A 20,297-nucleotide genomic window follows, 5' to 3' on the forward strand; every position below is an offset into this window, starting at 1 on the left:
TATGACTGGCATTTAGGTAGAGATTTCATTTTAAGTGCTCTCTTGTGGAAAGAAGGAACACATTATTGCACTGCAGGTTAGAGTTGGTGCTTCTTCATTTAGAAAGCTATTTTACTAGATTCTCCTTTGGACCAGTTAGCTGAGAACCAAGTCTTTGGCTTTGCTGCCAGCAAATAATAGACTCTACAAGGATTGTTTTTAAATCATTTTTCATCTGACAGAAGTGTCATGTTAACATTGTCAACTGAAAAAAATGTGCAGCCTAAAAGTTGAGAATTATGTTTTATTTGGTGGACAAAATTGAGGACTTAAGTTGGGGACACAGCATCTCAGATAGCTCTGAGAGACCATTCAGAAGAGGTAAGGGAGAAGCCAGGATATACAGGACTTTGCAACAAAGACCAGGCAGTTTGAATGTGAAAAGATTACTGTTAATTAAAGAAAACCAGGTATCTCAAGTTAAGGAATTTAGTGCTTTTCTGTGTATGGGAACATGCAAACGTCAGGGCTCATTGAGATTATCCTTTTGATATGCATCTCAGCTATCTGGGGCCAGTCCTGTGCTTTCTCATCCTGAGTGTCCTCAGGATGCACCTTCAGGGGGTGGCTGTAGCAGTTGACTGGTAGATGGCAGGCATCCTGTTTCTATCCCGAGTTCCCTCAGGGCTCACCCTCAGGCTGCTGTAATGTAATGGCTTGAGGCTGCAACATCCTTTGTTTACTGATATGGAAGGCAACATTTTTTTTCATTGATAACATTAAGTTCAAAAAGTTGTTTTTGTTTAAATCAGTTTATATACTTATAGTATTGAGATGAATATCGCAGTCCCCCAAATAAAGGATATCAACTCTCTTGGCAAATGTATTCTGTTTTTCTGGTAGTATATGGATATTTATTCATGAATATTTGATAGTTTAAATATATTTTGAATGCTCATTAAATATTCATATATTATGCATTCATTGTGTGATAAATTTAATACATGTTAAAATGAATACAACTTTCAATTGAAATAAACTACCTGCAGGTCTCATCCAGAAGCTTTGGTTTTATAGATTGCCCATGTAAGAGGAAAAATCTCAGAGTGCTTGTGGATTTGTGAATGTCATAAATTTCACTGGGAAGAACTGTTCAAGTGCTTCTGCCTGTGGAGTTAATGGCTGGCCTACTCCTCAGCTCCTGCAGTGCCAACCCCTATAGCCCCGAGCCTACTGTGTCCACAGAGTGGGTCTTTACTGAATGTGTAAGTAGACCCTGAGCACTCGCTGTGGGCAGTCTTGTGATACAAAGCCTCTTTCTCAGATTCAACAAAAGATGCTGCTGTGAGGAAAGGTGTTAAGAGGTAGGGGAACATGAAGTGTGATAGTATAGTAAAGTTCATTGAATGGTGGTCATGGGGATTTTCTTATTTTATTATTTGCCTATTCTTGTATAGTAACAGAACTCCTTATTTTCTTTTGGGAACCACTCTTCCATCTCTCAATCAGGTGGTTTCTGCATGCTTGACACCCACAGTCCCCACCCCCCATGGCTCACAGGTGGTCATGTGACTCAGACCTGGCTAATCTGAGTACCACACACTGTCCATAGTGCTTAATCCTCGGTGTTTAATACATGCAAAACCATTGAAAACCTAGAGAATTTGTTTTAATTTTTATTTCTTCTGGAATTATTAGGAAATATGTTGAATCTTTTTGCTGCAATCACTAGCTGTAAGAATCACTTGAATCTAAGAGTCATTGGGGAACACCTTTATTACCACAAGGATTTCGAGTATCTGAAAGGGTGAAGATAACAAAGAGGAAAACGGATTTAAGAAAGACAGAGATGGAGTTGTGTGACATAGTTGGAATCCATAGATTCAGAGTGCCTGACATTTCTCCTGTTCTCTATTATTTCCATTTAGTGTGTGAGCTCCTTTGAGTTTTCAGCATTACCTGCAACTGAAAGCCTCACTCATACAAGAATGTTTTGTTGCCTCATCTTGAAACAGGATTGGAAATGGAGCAGTGTTTTCTGTTCAGTTTTAGATGGATTTTTTTCACTATTTTTTTGCTATTTCAAAGTAGTTTCAAATTTACAAAATTTGCAATAATAAAAATAGTGTGAAGAAAAACCATTGTTTACACAGACTACCCAGCTTTACCTGTCTTAACACTCTAGCCAATTTGCTTTGCCATCTATTCTTTATCTCCCTCTCTCTCTCCTCCTCTTTTTCTCCATCTTTCTCTCTCTAACATATATATTATAACATGTTATAACATATATATGTCTTTGTGTATATATATATATACACACACACACATATACATGACATACACACACCACATACATACACACATATATGTATATATGTGTATCTATATAAACACACAGAGTATATATGTAAGTAATTATATATATACATATGCACATAATATTTTGAGCTATTTTAGGGTAAGTTACACATGTATAATAGTTTGACCCTTTATCCCTAAATATGTCAGTGTGTGTTTCCTAAGAATAGGGTTACCCTCTTACATTTTCACATCATAGTACAGTTATCAACTTTATAAATTTACATGAATATAATCCTTTAATCTACAGTGCATCTTTCAATTTTGTCAGTTTCTTAATAATGTCTTTATAGAATAACCCCGACCAACTCCTCCAGGAGACAGTCAACTGGGTCTGTGACGAAGCTCCAGTTAAAACTCTAGAAACCAAAGCTTAGGTGAGCTTTCCTGAATGCAAATTCTTCATGTCTATTAGCACACGTCATTGATGAGAGGAGTTAACACTGTCCATGACTTCACCAGGAAAGGACAGCTGGATGATCCATGTTTGGAGACCTTCTAAAGTCTACCAATTGCATTTTTTCCTTTGTCTGATTTTAATTGGTATTCTTTCATTGTAATAGGCTATAGCCATGAGTATAATAGCTTTCAGTGATATTTGTCAGTTTTTCTAGAAAATTATTGAACTTGCGGGTGGTCTTGGGGATCTCTGAACTTGTAATTTGTGTCAAAAGTGAGGGTGATTAGGGAAATGCCCAGACTCTTTAGATGGTGTCAGAAGAAAGGGTGGTATTGTGGACAGTTCTCTAGCATCACAGTATTACATTGACCTGCCCCCGCCCCCTGCCCCAGCTATCAGAAGTGCCCTGTGGTACCTCAGACACCTGGAAAAGGTCACCAAACTTCAGTTTGCTTACACTGAAATTGCCTTTACTGGGTGGGTTCTGTAATTTAATCTCAAACAAAAGATTGCTCTCAAAACACAAGCCTATTTCTTTTGTTCTGAGGGTATTTTAATAGTTGTCTCCAAAAGATGTGAGGACATGTACCATATGACCTGCTCTACTAGATAGCCTAATGACAGTTTTGGGAGAAAGCTTTCTGGGTGCAGCTCTTATTACCTCATTGCTGACTTTATGAGTTAGTGGGAGGTAAGAAAGAGCAATTGGATAGGATAAGACATGCTGGGTTTAAACCAATTTCTACCCCCCAAAACACCTTTGGAGACTTTTCATACTATAATATAGCACGTGCTTGAGAAATATTTAATATTTTTCCATAGTGAATCTTGCTAGTGAGGGAGGGAAATACTACTAAAAGGAATAGCAGTCTAAAAATTGATTCAAACAAATGTGCCATTAGAAGCATGCAGTTAAAGTAGTGAGTAAAGATGTGATGCTTTATTTCTTACAATTCTTTCTATGAACATCCATACTTTAGGACCATAAAAAGGATCAATGGATGTTCTTTCTTTTTTATTAAATTCGTAAGTCATTGGAAAATATACAGGTCCACACTTCTTTGCTCATATCCCGTTCATCTGTGAGAGAGGGTGAAAATAATGCCTCAAAATGTTTCCCATCTTTGTCAGAGTCATATATCCTATTGATTGCTTGTTTCCAACAAATGGTGATGAGCCATAAACTCTAAAGCCCTCCATGCCCCATCTCCTTAACATTCTCCTCATAACAACCAGAATCAGGTCCATTCTATCTGCTTTTGTGATTTTAATCATTAGTTTGTAACTTTAATACCATCCATTTTGCTATCAACACAGTAGGTAAGGGTTTTTTTGGATGAAGAAAAATGAACCTTTTGCATTTTAAAATTGCATTTAATAATTTAGAACCACCATGGGTTTCTGTTCTTAGAAACTACAACCAGATCTCATATCGGCAGATTTGATTATTGAAAGCACAGAGTAAAGTTGCATTATAATGTATAAAAATGTTGATGAAGAGCAATGGAGTGCTGTGTGGTACAGCTTTGATTTACAGATCAACTAGGGTGACCAGTTATTGATCATTACCTGTGAATTATTGGTACCCTGAGATCAGTGAAATGGTTTCTTTTCAGCTTGTCTCAGTTTACACTTCCTTCAAAGAATGCAGGTTTTGTTTGTAGGACTGTCTTTGTTTGACTTCCCTGAAACCTAATGGTTCACAGTACTTGTTAGAAGAGGATTCTATTTCATCTTGATATTTTAGGTAAATAAAATGTCTCCTTGGAAGGGAAGTCTTTCCGTTCAGTGTAGTAGTATTACCCCTTTGTATCAGATTCTTGTAGGGTCCTGGTTCTTTTAATATGAATTTGCCTTAATCATGTAACTACCTTTCCCACTTTTCTTGACCAAGTGACATTAGAGGTATTCTTTTCTTTTCTTCCTTCCTTCCTCCCTCCCTCCCTCCCTCCCTCCCTCCCTCCCTCCCTCCCTCCCTCTCTCCCTCCCTCCCTCCCTCCCTCCTTTCTTTCTTTCTTTTTTCTTTCTTTCTTTCTTTCTTTCTTTCTCTTTCTTTCTTTCTTTCTTTCTTTCTTTCTTTCTCTTTCTTTCTTTCTTTCTTTCTTTCTTTCTCTTTCTTCCTCCCTCCCTTCCTTCCTCCTTCCCTCCCTCCCTTCCTCCCACCCTTCCTTCCTTTTCCTGTCTTTCTGTCTTTCTTTCTATCTTCTTTCTAATGTGAAAAAGTTGTCAAGTGACAATTAAAACCATCATTATTTCACCCCAAATCAGAACCTTGAAACCACTTTTGAGTATACACTCCCCTTTACTCTTCTTGTGCAATTAGTTATCAAGCTGTATTGATAATTTTCCTTGATATCTCATCAGTCTTTCCCCCCTTATTCTAATTGTTGCTACCATAATTAAGCACTTGCAATAATCAGCTATTTTCACTATCTGGAGTCCTGGCTCTCTATAATACATGATGTTCTCCACTTATAAATTTCAACTGAAGTTGAATGTAAAATACTACAATCAGATTTTGATCTGATTTTTAGAGGAAATCTATGATTAGAAAAAAGTTAAAGATTCCTTCTGTAAATCATCTTCTGGCACATTGCTTTAAATTTTTAACATTATTCTATACAAGTCTGTATGGATGTTCAGAGTGGACAGCTCATCTGTGAAATAGGATGTTTTATTCTAGATCAAAGAACAATTACCACTCTTAGTATGTGAGATATTTTAATGGTTATATTTAAACAGTTTCTTTTCTTTAAAGTTTTTGTTGTGTATTCAAAATCATCAGTGAACTCAAATGCCAATCAACAGGGGCTTGGTTGAATCAATAATGCTGTATCTGCAAAGTAGAATACTATGTAACTATTAAAAGAGATAAATCTACCTGGCTTAACATAGAAAAATCCCCAAGATGGATTGTCAAATAAGAAAGCAAGCTATGAGGGATTTTAGAGTAGATACACAATTTAGTTGAGAAAATAAGTATGTGTTTACATATGTACATCTGTATGTGCAGACAAAGTTTGGAAGGCTATACCCTATTTTATTAAAACAGCTACCTCTTAGAAATAAATGTAAATAGATTTTTAAAAATTTATACATTTAATTACTGATTGCAATTTTCATTAGGAGCTTGTATCACTTTTATATGCAAATTTGAAAGAAAAAAATGACATATACCATGAGCGTTTGTAACTATATAAGCAAGTCTAAAGTTAATATTCAAAGCTCCTCATAATTTAGCCTCTGCTGATATTACCACCATTACTGTTCACTTTGTTAGGATCAGTTGCAGTTTGCTTCTGGTTTACTAACTCTGTTTTGGCCAAAGCGATCTCCCTTTTCCCGAATATGCCTCATGTGAATGTCTCTGAACACCTTCATTCACAGGGATGAATCCTGGCCTCCTTTACATGTTAGCATGTGTTCTTGCATCATGTTTTCACATACCTAACACTCCTGCCTACCGAAACCAAGAGCAGAATTGTCTGAATGACAGGGATTGTGTACCACTGACATTGTTTTCTCCAGATCCCTGCGCAACCTGTAATTTACATAATTTATTTAGATTGCCCCATATTTTCTTTTTTTTACATGTTTATTGGAGTATAAATGCTTTACAATGTTGTATTAGTTTCTGCTGTACAACAAAGTGAATCAGCTATATGTATACATATATCCCCATATCCCCTCCCTCTTGAGCCTCCCTCCCACCCTCACTATCCCACCCCTCTAGGTCGTCACAAAGCACCAAGCTGACCTCCTTGTGCTATGCAGCAGCTTCCTACTAGCCATCCATTTTAAGTTTGGTAGTGTATATATGTCAGTGCTACTCTTTCACTTCATCCCAGCATCGCCTGCCCCCTCCCCTGTGCCCTCAAATCCGTTTTCTATGTCTACATCTTTGTTCCTTCTCTGCCACTAGGTTCATCAGTATGGCTTTTTAAAATTCCATATATATGTGTTAGTGTACGGTATTTGTTTTTCTCTTTCTGACTTGCTTCACTCTGCATGACGGATTCTAGGTCCATCCACCTCACTACAAATAACTCAATTTCGTTCCTTTTTATGGTGGAGTAATATGCCATGTATATATATATGCGCCACATCTTCTTTATCCATTCATCTGTTGATGGACACTTAGGCTGCTTCCATATCCTCACTATTGTAAACAGAGTTGCAATGAACATTTTGGTACATGACTCTTTCTGAATTATGGTTTTCTCAGGGTATATACCCAGTAGTGGGATTGCTGGGTCATATGGTAGTTCTATTTTTAGGTTTTTAAGGAACCTCCATACTGTTCTCCGTAGTGGCTGTATCAATTTACATTCCCACCAACAGTACAAGAGGATTCCCTTTTCTGCACACCCTCTCCAGCATTTATTGTTTGTAGATTTTTTGATGATGGCCATTCTGACCAGTGTGATGTGATACCTCCTTGTGGTTTTGATTTGCATTTCTCTAATGATTAGTGATGTTGAGCATCCTTTCATGTGTTTGTTGGCAATCTGTATATCTTCTTTGGAGAAATGTCTATTTAGGTCTTCTGCCTATTTTTGGATTGGGTTGCTTGTTTTTTTGATATTGAGCTGCTTGAGTTGTTTGTATGTTTTGGAGATTAATCCTTTGTCAGTTGCTTCATTTGCAAATATTTTCTCCCATTCTGAGGGTTGTCTTTTCGTCTTATTTATGTTTTCCTTTGCTGTGCAAAAGCTTTGAAGTTTCATTAGGTCCCATTGGTTTATTTTTGGTTTTATTTCCATTTCTCTAGGAGGTGGGTCAAAAGGGATCTTGCTGTGATTTATGTCATAGAGTGTTCTGCCTATGTTTTCCTCTAAGAGTTTGATGGTGTCTGGCCTTACATTTAGGTCTTTAATCCATTTTGAGTTTATTTTTGTATATGGTTTTAGGGAGTGTTCTAATTTCATTCATTTACATGTAGGTTGTTTGTTTGAGATGTTTCTTCTTTCTTAAGGTAGGATTGTATTGATAGAAACTTCCCTCTTAGAACTGATTTTGCTGCATCCCATAGGTTTTTGTGTCATCATGTTTTCATTGTCATTTGTTTCTAGGTATTTTTTAATTTCCTCTTTGATTTCTTCAGTGATATCTTGGTTATTTAGTAGTGTACTGTTTAGCGTCCATGTGTCTGTATTTTTTGCACATTTCTTCCTGCAATTGATATTTAGTCTCATAGCATTGTGGTTGGAAAAGATACTTGATACAATTTGAATGTTCTTAAATTTACCAAGGCTCGATTTGTGACCCAAGATGTGATCTATCCTGGAGAATGTTCCATGAGCACTTGAGAAGAATGTTTATTCTCGTTTTTGAATGGAATGTCCTATAAATATCAATTAAGTCCATCTTGTTTAATGTATCATTTAAAGCTTGTGTTTCTGTATTTATTTTCATTTTGGATGATCTGTCCATTGGTGAAAGTGGAGTGTTAAAGTCCCCTACTATGATTGTGTTACTGTCGATTTCCCCTTTTATGGCTGTTAGTATTTGCTTTATGTATTGAGGTGCTCCTTTGTTGGGTGCATAAATATTTACAATTGTTATATATTTTACTTGGGTTGATCCCTTGATCATTATGTAGTGTCCTTCTTTGTCTCTTGTCTTTGTTTTAAAGTCTCTTTTGTCTGATATGAGAATTGCTACTCCAGCTTTCTTTTGATTTCCATTTGCATGGAATATCTTTTTCCATTCCCTCACTTTCAGTCTGTATGTGTCCCTAGGTCTGAAGTGGGTCTCTTGTAGACAGCATAAATATGGGTCTTGTTTTTGTATTCATTCAGCCAGTCTGTGTCTTTTGGTTGGAGCATTTAATACATTTACCTTTATGGTAATTATTGATATGTGTGTTCCTATTCCCATTTTCTTAATTGTTTTGGGTTTATTATTGTAGGTCTTTTCCTTCTCTTGTGTTTCCTGCCTAGAGAAGTTCCTTTATCATTTGTTGTAAAGCTGGTTTGGTGGTGCTAAATTCTCTTAGCTTTTGCTTGTCTGTAAAGGTTTTAATTTCTCTGTTAAATCTGAATGAGATCCTTGCTGGGTAGAGTAATCTTGGTTGTAGGTTTTTCTCCTTCATCACTTTAAATATGTCCTGCCACTCCCTTCTGGCTTACAGAGTTTCTTCTGAAAGATCATCTGTTAATCTTATGGGGATTCCCTTCTGTGTTATTTGTTGTTTTTCCCTTGCAGCTTTTAATATTTTTTCCTTGTATTTAATTTTTGATAGTTTGTTTAATATGTGTCTTGGCATGTTTCTCCTTGGATTTATCCTGTATGGAGCTTTCTGTGCTTCCTGGACTTGATTAATTATTTCCTTTCCCATATTAGGGAAGTTTTCAACTATAATATCTTCAAATATTTTCTCTGTCCCTTTTTTTTTCTCTTCTTCTTCTGGGACTGCTATAATTCAAATGTTGGTGTTTTCATGTTGACCCAGAGGTCTCTGAGACTGTGCTCAGTTCTTTTCATTCGTTTTTTCCTTATTTTTCTCTCCAGTAGTTATTTCCACCATTTTATCTTCCAGGTCAATTATCTGTTCTTCTTCCTCAGTTATTGTGCTACTGATTCCTTCTAGAGTATTTTATTTTCATTTACTGTGTTGTTCATCATTGTTTGTTTGCTCTTTAGTTCTTCTAGGTCCTTGTTAAATGTTTCTTGTATTTTCTCCATTCTATTACCAAGATTTTGGCTCATCTTTACTATCATTACTCTGAATTCTTTTTCAGGTAGACTTCATTTGTTTCTTCATTTGTTAGGTCTGGTGGGTTTTTACCTTGCTGCATTATCTGCTGTGTTTTTACCTTGCTCCATCATCTGCATGATACTATGTATAGTATCATGTCATCAGCAAACAGTGACAGTTTTACTTCCTCTTTCCAACTTGTATTACTTTTATTTCTTTCTCTTCTCTGATTGCTGTGCCTAAGACTTCCAATACTATGTTGAATAATAGTGGTGAGAGAGGACATCCTTGTCTTGTTCCTGATCTTAGAGGAAATGCTTTCAGTTTTTCACCACTGAGAAAGATGTTTGCTGTGGGTTTGTCATATATGGCTTTTGTTATATTGAGGTAGGTTCCTTCTATGCTCACTTTCTGGAGAGCTTTTATCATGAATAGGTGTTGAATTTTGTCAGAAGATTTTTCTGCATCTTTTGAGATGATCATATGGTTTTTATTCTTTAATTTGTTGATATGGTGTATCACATTGATTCTTTTGTATATATTGAAGAATCCTTGCATCCCTGGAATAAGTCCCACTTGATCATGGTGTATGATCCTTTTAATGTGTTTTTGGATTCTGTTTGCTAGTATTTTGTTGAGGATTTTTGCATCTATTTTCATTGGTCATATTGACCTATAATTTTCTTTTTTGTGTGATATCTTTATCTGGTTTTGGTATCAGGGTAATGCTGGCCTTGTGGAATGAGTTTGGTATTATTTCTCCGTCCACAATTTTTTGGAAGAGTTTTAAAGGATAGGTTTTAACTCTTCTCTAAATGTTTGTTAGAATTTGCCTGTGAAGCCGTCTGGTCCTGGACTTTTGTTTGTTGGAAGGTTTTTAATTATAGTTTCAATTTCATTACCTATGATTGGTCTGTTTATATTTTCTAATTTTTCCTGGTTCAATCTTGGAAGGTTGTAATTTTTCAAGAATTTGTCCATTTCTTCCAGGTTGTCCATTTTATAGGCATATAGTTGCTTGTAGTAGTCTCTTTTGATCTGTTTTGATCTTTTGTATTTCTGCGGTGTTGGTTGTTATCTCTCCTTTTTCCTTTCTAGTTTTATTGATTTGAGTCCTCTCCCTTTTTTTCTTGATGAGTCTGGCTAAAGGATTATCAATTTTTTTTATCTCCTCAAAGAACCAACTTTTAATTTTATTGATCTTTGCTATTGTTTTTGTCATTTGTATTTCATTTATCTCTGCTCTCATCTTTATGATTTCTTTCCTTCTACTAACTTTGGGTTTTCTTTGTTCTTCTTTTTCTAATTGCTTTAGGTTTAAGGTTAGATTGTTTATTTGAGATTTTTCTTGTTTCTTGAGGTGAGCTTGAATTGCTATGAATATCCCTCTTAGAGCTGCTTTTTCTGTCCTATAGGTTTTGGTTCTGTCCTATAGGTTCTGTCCTATAGGTTTTCTGTCCTATAGGTGTTTTCATTGTCATTTGTTTTAAGGTATTTTTTAAAATTGCTCTTTGTTTTCTTTAGTGATCTGTTGGTTATTTAGCAGCGCACTGTTTAGCTTCCATATATTTGTGTTTTTTACTGTTGTTTTTTTTTTCCTGTAATTGATTTCTAATCTCATAGCGTTGTGATTGGAAAATATGCTTGATGTGATTTCAGTTTTCCTGAATTTTCCAAGACTTGACTTGTGACCCAAGGTGTGATCTATTCTGGAGAACAGTCCATGTGCAATCAAGAAGAAAGTATATTCTTCTACTTTCGGGTGGAATGTCCTAAAAATATCAGTTAAGTCTCTCTGGTCTATTGTGTTATTTAAAAGCTTGTGTTTCCTTATTTATTTTCTGTCTGTATGATCTGTCTGTTGGTGTAAGTGGGGTGTTAAAGTCCCCCACTATTATTGTGTTACTGTATTTTCCCTGTTTTTTGGCTGTCAGCATTTGCCTTATGTATTGAGGTGCTCCTATGTTGGGTACATAAGTATTTATAATTGTTATGTTTTCTTCTTGGATTGATCCCGTCATCATTATATAGTGTCCTTCCTTATGTCTTGTAACAGTCTTTATTTCAAAGTCTATTTTTTCTAATATGAGTATTGCTATTCCATCTTTCTTGTGATTTTCATTTGCATGGAATATCCTTTTCCATCCCCTCACTTTCAGTCTGTATGTGTCCCTACGTCCAATATGGGTTTCTTGTAGACAGCATATATAAGGATCTTGTTTTTGTATCCATTCAGCCAGTGTGTGTCTTTTGTTTGTGGCACTTAATCCATTTTCATTCAAGGTGGTTATTGATATGTATGTTACTATTACGATTTTCTTAAATAATTTGGGTTTGTTTTTGTGGGTGTTTTTCTTCTCTTGTGTCTCCCACTTAGAGAAGTTCCTTTAGCATTTGTTATAAAGCTGGTTTGCTGGTGCTGAATTCTTGTAGCTTTTGCTTGTCTGTAAAGATTTTGATTTCTTCGGGCTTCCCTGGTGGCACAGTGGTTGAGAGTCCGCCTGCCGATGCAGGGGACACGGGTTCGTGCCCTGGTCCGGGAAGATGCCACATGCCGCAGAGCGGCTGGGCCTGTGAGCCATGGCCGCTGAGCCTGCGTGTCTGGAGCCTGTGCTCCGCGTCGGGAGAGGCCACAACAGTGAGAAGCCCGCGTACTGCCAAAAAAAAAAAAGCTATGAAAGCAAAATCTATGGATGGAGACCTACATGAAAGATGGAAGAGTATAATAATGGCCAGAGTACATTATTCTGGCAGAAGCAACAGCCCTTAAGGAGGACAACTTTATAAATTACAAATTGGATTTAAATAGACAGGGAATTGAAAGTGGGGACATTATATTCTGCAGAAGATGATGGACAGGAGAGAACAAAGAAAATAAAACTGAGATTGTTAACAAAATACAATGCTAAGCATATAAGTTAGGACTGATTCCTTAACTTTCATTTTTATTAATGACTGGGTGAGTATAGATTACTGACTACACAGAACCAAGCCTGGGAACACATTTTATATTTATGATCTTTGTGCCTAAAACTAGATTCTCCTGCAATTTAATATGACACTAGGACAATGACTGGCCAAGTTTTAGATTAATCACTCTTACACAAAGATTTTTCATTCATATAATCTCAAACAAATACTGTGTCATCAATTAAGTTCCAGATCCTATGCACTCTGGCTGAAGATATAAATATCTTGCAAGCCCAGCGTCACTTTCCTCTTTCTCTGGTAACAAATCACACTTTCTATTATGACAATGACCCCAGTTATCGGCCCAGGAATAAACACTTGACTCAGGAAGAGCCAATTAAAGCCCTCCTTTAGAGTTGATCAAGAGCTTTAAGGTTAGAGTATTTCAATCTTATGAAATTTTTGTAAAACAAAATTATTTCAAAATCTACTAATTCTTCTTTAAGTTCTAGAAACTGCATTCTGTGACTAAGAGGACAATTTATTTGCTGTCGTTTCTGCTCTGCCCACTTTATGTTTCTGTTATTGTGAGATAAAGGCAGTGGGGAATGGCAAACCAATTCTGATTCATTCAACACGTGAGTGCTTCTTAGGTACAAAACACCATTCTGAACATTGTCCGAGGTAAAAAGATAAATAATACCTACCCCTTATAATACCTAGCCCCTTACCCTCAAGGATCTTCCAGCTTAGCAAGGGAAATAAAACATGCACACAGATGACTGCAACAAAAAGAAGATAATGATTGCTGCCAGATGTTTGGGGAGAATGAGTAGAGCAAAGAGAGAACACAGAATAAGGCAACATTCAACAGTCAGCCAAGAACTATTTGTTGAGCAGTTGCAAGCTGTGACCTGGAAATGGAAGAGAACATAGATCTTCACATGGGCAGGTGAAAACTCAAGTGTTATTACTTGTAACACAGCTCTTCAAATATATTTTTTGGCACCAAGTGCCTACTAAATAGCCTTAAATTAAAAACTAAATAAGGATACAGTCGCTATCAAATATAGCCTGAGGTACTGATGCCTAAATACTAGGATCACAGTATTTGTGTTCCCAAGGATGCCTTTCTATTGCTTTGCTTCTTTCCCCCTTTCCAAATTAGCTAATGCTGCCTTAACAGGATATCTATTTCATCTGTTCCAGCCTTTTTGATCCAATGTATTGAATAGTAGAATAGGTGAGTTACAAGAGGATATTTTGACTTCAAACAACAGAAATAAAATACTTTATAATTGAAAAAAAAGAGGCAATCTTTCAGGCACATGTGGATCCAGGAGTTCACATGTTTTAACCAGGTCCCTTTCTCTCTTCCCCACCCCTTCTTCTCTCTGCCTTTTCTCCTCTCTGGTATCTCTCATTATGGGATTCAAATATTTCCCTGTTTATGTGGGAGCTTCTGGCACAGCTGCGGGCTTATGCGCTCGCAGCTCCAGGGCTGGCTGGAAGGGGCGGGCGCATCACAGCATAAGGTTGCACAAGGTGTGCACTTATATAGCAGGGCATCACATCTATGAGTGATTGATGATCACATTGTATACAGGGGTAGCTTCGCGTAGTTTTTACATCACTTTTCTTGAAGATGGCAGTAAAATGGTATGTTTTTACAAAATCAAATAATGTAACATTGTCCAAAAGACATACATAAAGCATTTAGAGGAAGGAGGCTCCTTTTTCTTTTAACTCTGGCACGGATTGTCTATTGGACAGTGGTAACCCTATGTCATCAACCTCGTTACTCCAGCAGAAGTCCAGGGATTAGCCCTGCATAACTCTTGTTAGCCTCTATTCCCTTCCTTGAACACTGTAGCCAGAAGGTTTTTTCCTCCTCAAACCTTAAGTATTGAAACCTGGAGGAGGGGCATGTCTGAAAAGAAAATGATGGACTGGACTCTCCCTAGAAGGAAGATAAATGGGTGGTCAACAAGAAAAAAAAAATCCTCTGTACCAGGAAATGTTTGAAGTGTTGTTTGGCTATCAAAAAACGGGTGCCCTACACATAAAGCAACAAAGGATATTGGTCTAAAAAGAACACCATGGCCAAAGGTGCATGGCCTATTTCAACAGAGGATTTGAAAGTTAAAAGTTAACCTGTAAAACATTCAATTCAATGTCATCATTTTACAGATGGGCAAAGTAAAACTCAGGCACAGGAACAGAAGTGCCAAGGTCAGACAGGTGGTTGGTGGAAGAGACAACCAACTTCCCAACTTCTGACTTTTTAGGTGCGTGTGTGTGTTGTTTTGTTTATGTGCAAGGACATTTTTCTTTAGTACACTAACATTACAACAGAAAGTATAGTCTTGTTTTGGTTTTCTCTGCGCCCTCAATTCCGTATAAGACAGTTTCGCTGCACTCCAACAGAAAGGCTCAGCAAGAGTGGAGACCACCATAAGCAGTACACGTGGGCACCAAGGGCAGATACATTGCCCTTCCTTGTGTAGGAACTAGGGCCACTTGTTGCTTTAATGGGCCAAGTTTGGGCTGGACCTGCAGGAGGGGACACCTTTGATAAACAGCTTCCTAACTGCACTACAACCTGCTCTGGCATCCTGATTCCACTCCCCAAACCCCCCAAATCTTCAGCCAGAAAAAAAAAAAAAAAAAAAGAATGGATCACTGGATCGATGAGGAGATTTCTGTCTGCTCCTCCTACTGTCACCTCTTTCTTGCTATTTCCTGCCCGAGGAAACCTGACATCAGCCCAAAAGCATCTCTGGAAATGGGTAGGAGGGAGCCTGTCAGCGCCAGAGAAGAAAGTGCGCTCTGCAGAGTTCTCAGTTGTTCCATCTTTCGCGATGAAAGGAAGAAAAGGAGCGAATCCGCCACAGATTTACTGGAGACCAGGGTTACTTCATCCGGCTCCGGCCACAGTAACCCCTGAAGACCAAAGATGCATTTCCATTCCCAGCATTTCTTGTTGGCGTCTTTCCCTACAGGCTAGCCCAGTGCCTGGCCCCGGAGAAGTCTCTGCGTAAAGGTTCTTTAGGTCATAAATCAGGCTCCTGTGTGTATGTGTGTTTTTCTTAGGAAAAACTGGCACAGACGAATTAGCAGTAGAGACTGGGGTCTCCCTACTACCCTTCACGCTTGGCGGCATCACCTTCGACTACCTCGCATTCTCCGGGCGCTGACAGCCCCGGCTCCGGACCTCAGGGTTGGAAGCAGTCAGCCCCAGCTAGAACCGCCCTGTCCGGGGCTGATGCCACCCTGTGCCTAGAATGTGCGTGTGGGTGCAGGCGGGCGAGCGAGCGGCTTCTACAGTGAGACCGAAGCAGGAGCTCAGCCTTCGCCTGCGACCTGCAATCCCGATTCCCTGGGGACCTCGAAACTCCCAATCGGAGGTACTCCCCCCCCCCCGCAGCCGCCCACCCATTCCCTCCCCCCTTACCTCAGCACGCAGCCCCTCCCTGCGTGATGATACAAAACCGTGGGGAGGGTGGGCGCTGGGAAGGGTGGGGAGAGCCTGAGAGCGAGCGAGGGTGGGAGGGAGTGGGCAGAGGAGGAGAGGGAGCCGAACGCGCATTTAATGCGATAGGCATCCTCGCTCTCTCCCCAGTGCTGGGCTGTTGGAGAGCTCGAGCTGCTAGCCACCGAGCGCGAGCTCGAGCGCGGCGCGCTGGCCCGGGAACCCGAGAGCGCACGGCGCCCCAAGCTGGCAGGCGCCGCGGGAGCCCCCACACTCGCCGGCTGCCCTTCCCCGGGCGCCCCTACCCTCCTCGCCCGCAGGAGACCCTGGGCTTCCCCGCAGGAGCTCACCCCAAGGGGCCAGGACTCCGGCGAGCCCGCCACCGTCCCCTCGAGTGCCGCCGCCACCACCGCAGCCGCGGGAGCAGCATGGTCCAGCTGGGGAAGCTGCTCCGCGCCCTGACTTTGATGAAGTTTCCCTGCTGCGTGCTGGAGCGGCTTCTGTGCGCGCTGGCGGTGGCGGCGCGCGGCCAGGAGATGTACGCCCCGTACTCCATTCGGATCGAGGGGGACGTCACCCTCGGGGAGCTGTTCCCGGTGCAAGCGAAGGGTCCCAGCGGAGTGCCCTGCGGCGACATCAAGAGGGAGAACGGGATCCACAGGCTGGAAGCGATACTCTACGCCCTGGACCAGATCAACAGCGATCCCAACCTGCTGCCCAACGTGACGCTGGGAGCGCGGATCCTGGACACTTATTCCAGGGACACTTATGCGCTCGAACAGTCTCTCACTTTCGTCCAGGCGCTCATCCAGAAGGACACCTCCGAAGTGCGCTGCACCAACGGCGAGCCTCCGGTTTTCGTCAAGCCCGAGAAAGTAGTTGGAGTGATTGGGGCTTCGGGGAGTTCGGTCTCCATCATGGTAGCCAACATCCTGAGGCTTTTCCAGGTAGGGGGGCGCTCCCTCCGGGGCAGAGCGCGCCGTAGCTCCCCGCGCTCTTTATCCTGAAGGCTGGCTTGGACTCCAGGGGTGCGGGGTCTGGTCAGCCTTCGCTCATTTCCACCCTGGAGATCCTGCCGAATCCCTCCCACCTCACCCGAGGAGGTACTTTCCCTGCTTGATTCATTTCCCTTCCATCTCTCCCCTGTCCGCGCTCCACTCCATCCGGCTTGACATTCTGGATTTATGGCCCCATTGACAAGAAACAGTCTCCGAAAAACAAGACGATGATTTAAATGGGTTTGCATTAGAGTGAAATATGGTTCCAAAACAGGCTTGTAAAAGTGCCGGGCTCCTGTGAGAGCCACTTAGGCGCAAGGAATATGAAAGATGAGAAGACGCCTAGAAACTAGGCATTTCTCAACTCTCCAGCTTCCCTGCCCCAAGCCGCCTGACAAGCTGCAGCTCCCTTGGAAAATTTCGAGAAGAGCTTAGGGAGGCAGTTCTTAAACCGAAGGCTAGGTCTTCACCTACATTTGGACGTGAATTGCCCATTTCGCTTGGGTTGGATTTCCCGACCTGTAACCTGTCTCTGCGAGGGCATGGGGCGGAAGGCGTGGGGACTGTCCTCAAGCGGGGAGAAGCCACCCGCAGACGTGCCCCCAGGTGATTTGCTCTGGGCAGTTGTTTACACCGTCTAAACTGCCTTTGCGATCCGGCCACTGGCAGGAGCCGGGCGATCCGCTTTCTACTCCTGCCAGCTCAGAGCCCGGAGGTGAGCTCATGCTAACTGCGAAACACAGTCGCTTTTTCTGCACCCACCCGGTGCCCATCCTTTCCCACGACCTCCCTAACGCAGCCCCCAGCCCCAGTCCTGGGTTTTGAGGACGATTCTCAGAGCCAGACAAGAAGGCGCCTGGAGGGAGGCAATAGGGTGCGCTGAGCAAGGCCGGGCGGTCCTCTAGCTCCGGGTGCAGGCGGGCAACGGCGGAAGATGCGAGGACGGCGGATCGGACCCGCTGAGCGGTGGGCGGTGCTGCAGTGCTCTCTCACCGCCTGCTCCCGCAGCCTCGGCCCCACGGCTCCTGTGCCGCCCTGGGTATAGATGGATGGCTTCTGGATGAAGAAATTGAGTTTCAGGGTCTGCGTGATTATGGGTTCTCTTGTTTCTCTGTCTTTCTTCCTGTGTGTCTCTCTCGTTGTGTCTCTTTCTCCCTGCTTTTTTTTTTTTGTCTCTCTGTTTTTATGTTCTCCCTTTCAATTTCTGCCTCTCTTTTCCTTCTCTACCCCTATCTCCAAGTTTTTTGTTCATCTCTGTCTTGAAGTGATCCTTTCCTAATGCACAGCTCTCTCCCTGCCTGGTAGGACCCAAGCTCAGTTAGTCCCTTCTCCAGATGTTCTGGCTGACCCTTATGCTCCCTGTAGCTAAAAAGTTGGCTCCCTCTCAAGTGCCTTTCCTGAAGCATGTTGGGTTTCTGGAGGGGACTCCTTGTGAGATTCAAGCTGTCACTACATCAGCACCCAGGGGTATGAAGTTTGTGTTTGTGCCAGAAGGAGGGGTGCCTGTCTAAGGCTGCAGCCTGGTATGGTCCCTCTGAGCCTCTGAGCATCCCTAGCACCTGTTGAGTATGCCACCTCTAGATGTTTGCAAGGCCAAAAGTGCTTCTGGGCAGCCTTCACTTTGAGGTAATGCTTTCAGGAAGAGCCTGGGTTGTTGTAAGCAAAACCCAGAAGCACTTCCTTTACCTCTGAGCTTAAACTAGAGAACCTGAGGAGGCAGCGCTGCAGGGAGGATGAGGCCAGAGGTCACCTGAGAACCACAGGGGCAACTCACAGTATTTTTACTGGAGCTCTGGGGGTTGAAGGCACATTTGCTGTTTGACATTTTAAAAATTATTTTGGTGCCTTCACTTGGAGCTTGGGCAGTACTGCAGATGGGCCTGCCTGTTGAAAAAAGAGTGAAATCTTAAAGTCAAGAGAGAGCTTGCAGACTAGGCTGAAGGATTGTGTTTGCTGAAAAAGATTCCAGGGGGAGCTGATTCCTTCTCTGGTGTGTGGATCTGAGGCACTTGCAAGAAAAGAGAACGCTTGCCTTATGCTTAGTTCCCCCGTTCCCTGGGCTGGGAAGGAAAGGAACTGAATGCCAGCATTAGCAGTGTGCGTTGGGACCAAAACCATTCAGAAAAAACACTGTTATTTTCCTCTAATTTGCAAATTGCAGCTATTCATGTTGGATTGAACAGCTGAGGGAAAAGAGCCCCCAGTTTTCACCTGCATTTATTGAGAAGAGGCTGGTAGTAGGAGGGATGCACCAACTTGTAGCTTGTGCTGCAAGCTGGATATAAGCTTGGTGTGAGCATCCTGGTTAACCACTGCCCATGTTCAAATATACAGAGATAGATTTCCAACAATCTCTTCCAGTATCCTTATTTTTGCATGTGATCTTAGAAGCTCCTGGCATGTAAGTCCAGTCCCCAGTTTCCCAGCCTCTGTAAACCTGCAAAATGAATAGAGAGAATAGTGGAACACAGACCTATTGTTCAAAGACACAGTCACTTTAGGGAAAGAGGAAAAGAACGGGTAGGTGAATCTTCTCTGGGATTGCAGGGTTCAGCTCAATGAAGACTGTCCTGTATAAAAGAAACTCCTCTAAATGGTTGAATTCTTAGCTCTCCGGAGATTTGAGTTTTCTTTTCCCCAGTCCCTGTGGGTTGCTGTGGGGAATGTGCCAAACCTATCATTTGAGATAAAAATTTATGGTGAGGTAAGCTTCTAGGCTGGGGGAAGGAAGACTTAGTGACTGAAATGGGGGATGCTAAGCACTGGGGGGCAGGAAGGAACAAGGAGCTAGTAATGGATGTAACAAATGCTGCAGCTGCCAGCAAAGCCTGGATTGAAGTTCCTTCCTGCAAATGAGGACCCGGGCAAGAATGACCACTCAGATGTAAACAGTGTCTCTGACTGGGAATTCTCATCTGCCTGCCGGTGGGCCAGAGCTGAGCAAGTCCTTTCTCTCCTCTGTATGCACACTGAGTTGGTTAGTAAGTGACATGTCACAGGACATGAATCATATTCAGTGGATCTTTCAAATCCAGGAGTTTGAGGCTAATGAAATTAGTGTGTGGCCAGGGCTCTGCCAACTAGAATTAAGTCACTGCAGCCACCCTGCAATGCATTTTCAGCCTGAAGGGAGCATCAGGGAGGAATTTCGGGAGATTTTTTTCTGAGCCTGTACAAAATAATACTCTCCTAATGCTAAGAAAGATTAAATGTAAATTAATATTGACTACGAGTAACATATTTAAAAAATAATCGCCGAGTGGGGGATGGCTTAAAGTGGAGAGATTATATAATATGGTGTCCAAAGAATAAATCTCCTCTGACCACTGTTTCATGGGCTATAAGTAAGATATATTACAATGGAAAGTAATGGGAACGTTTTTATTCAAGGCTTCTCTGCTATTGACTTGAGAGCAAACACTCTGAGAGTATAAATTACTCTTGCTATGTGCTGACTCTGAATGAACAATATTTCATGTG

Source organism: Pseudorca crassidens, chromosome 13, assembly GCF_039906515.1.
Source record: "Pseudorca crassidens isolate mPseCra1 chromosome 13, mPseCra1.hap1, whole genome shotgun sequence".
In the NCBI taxonomy this organism is placed as follows: domain Eukaryota; kingdom Metazoa; phylum Chordata; class Mammalia; order Artiodactyla; family Delphinidae; genus Pseudorca; species Pseudorca crassidens.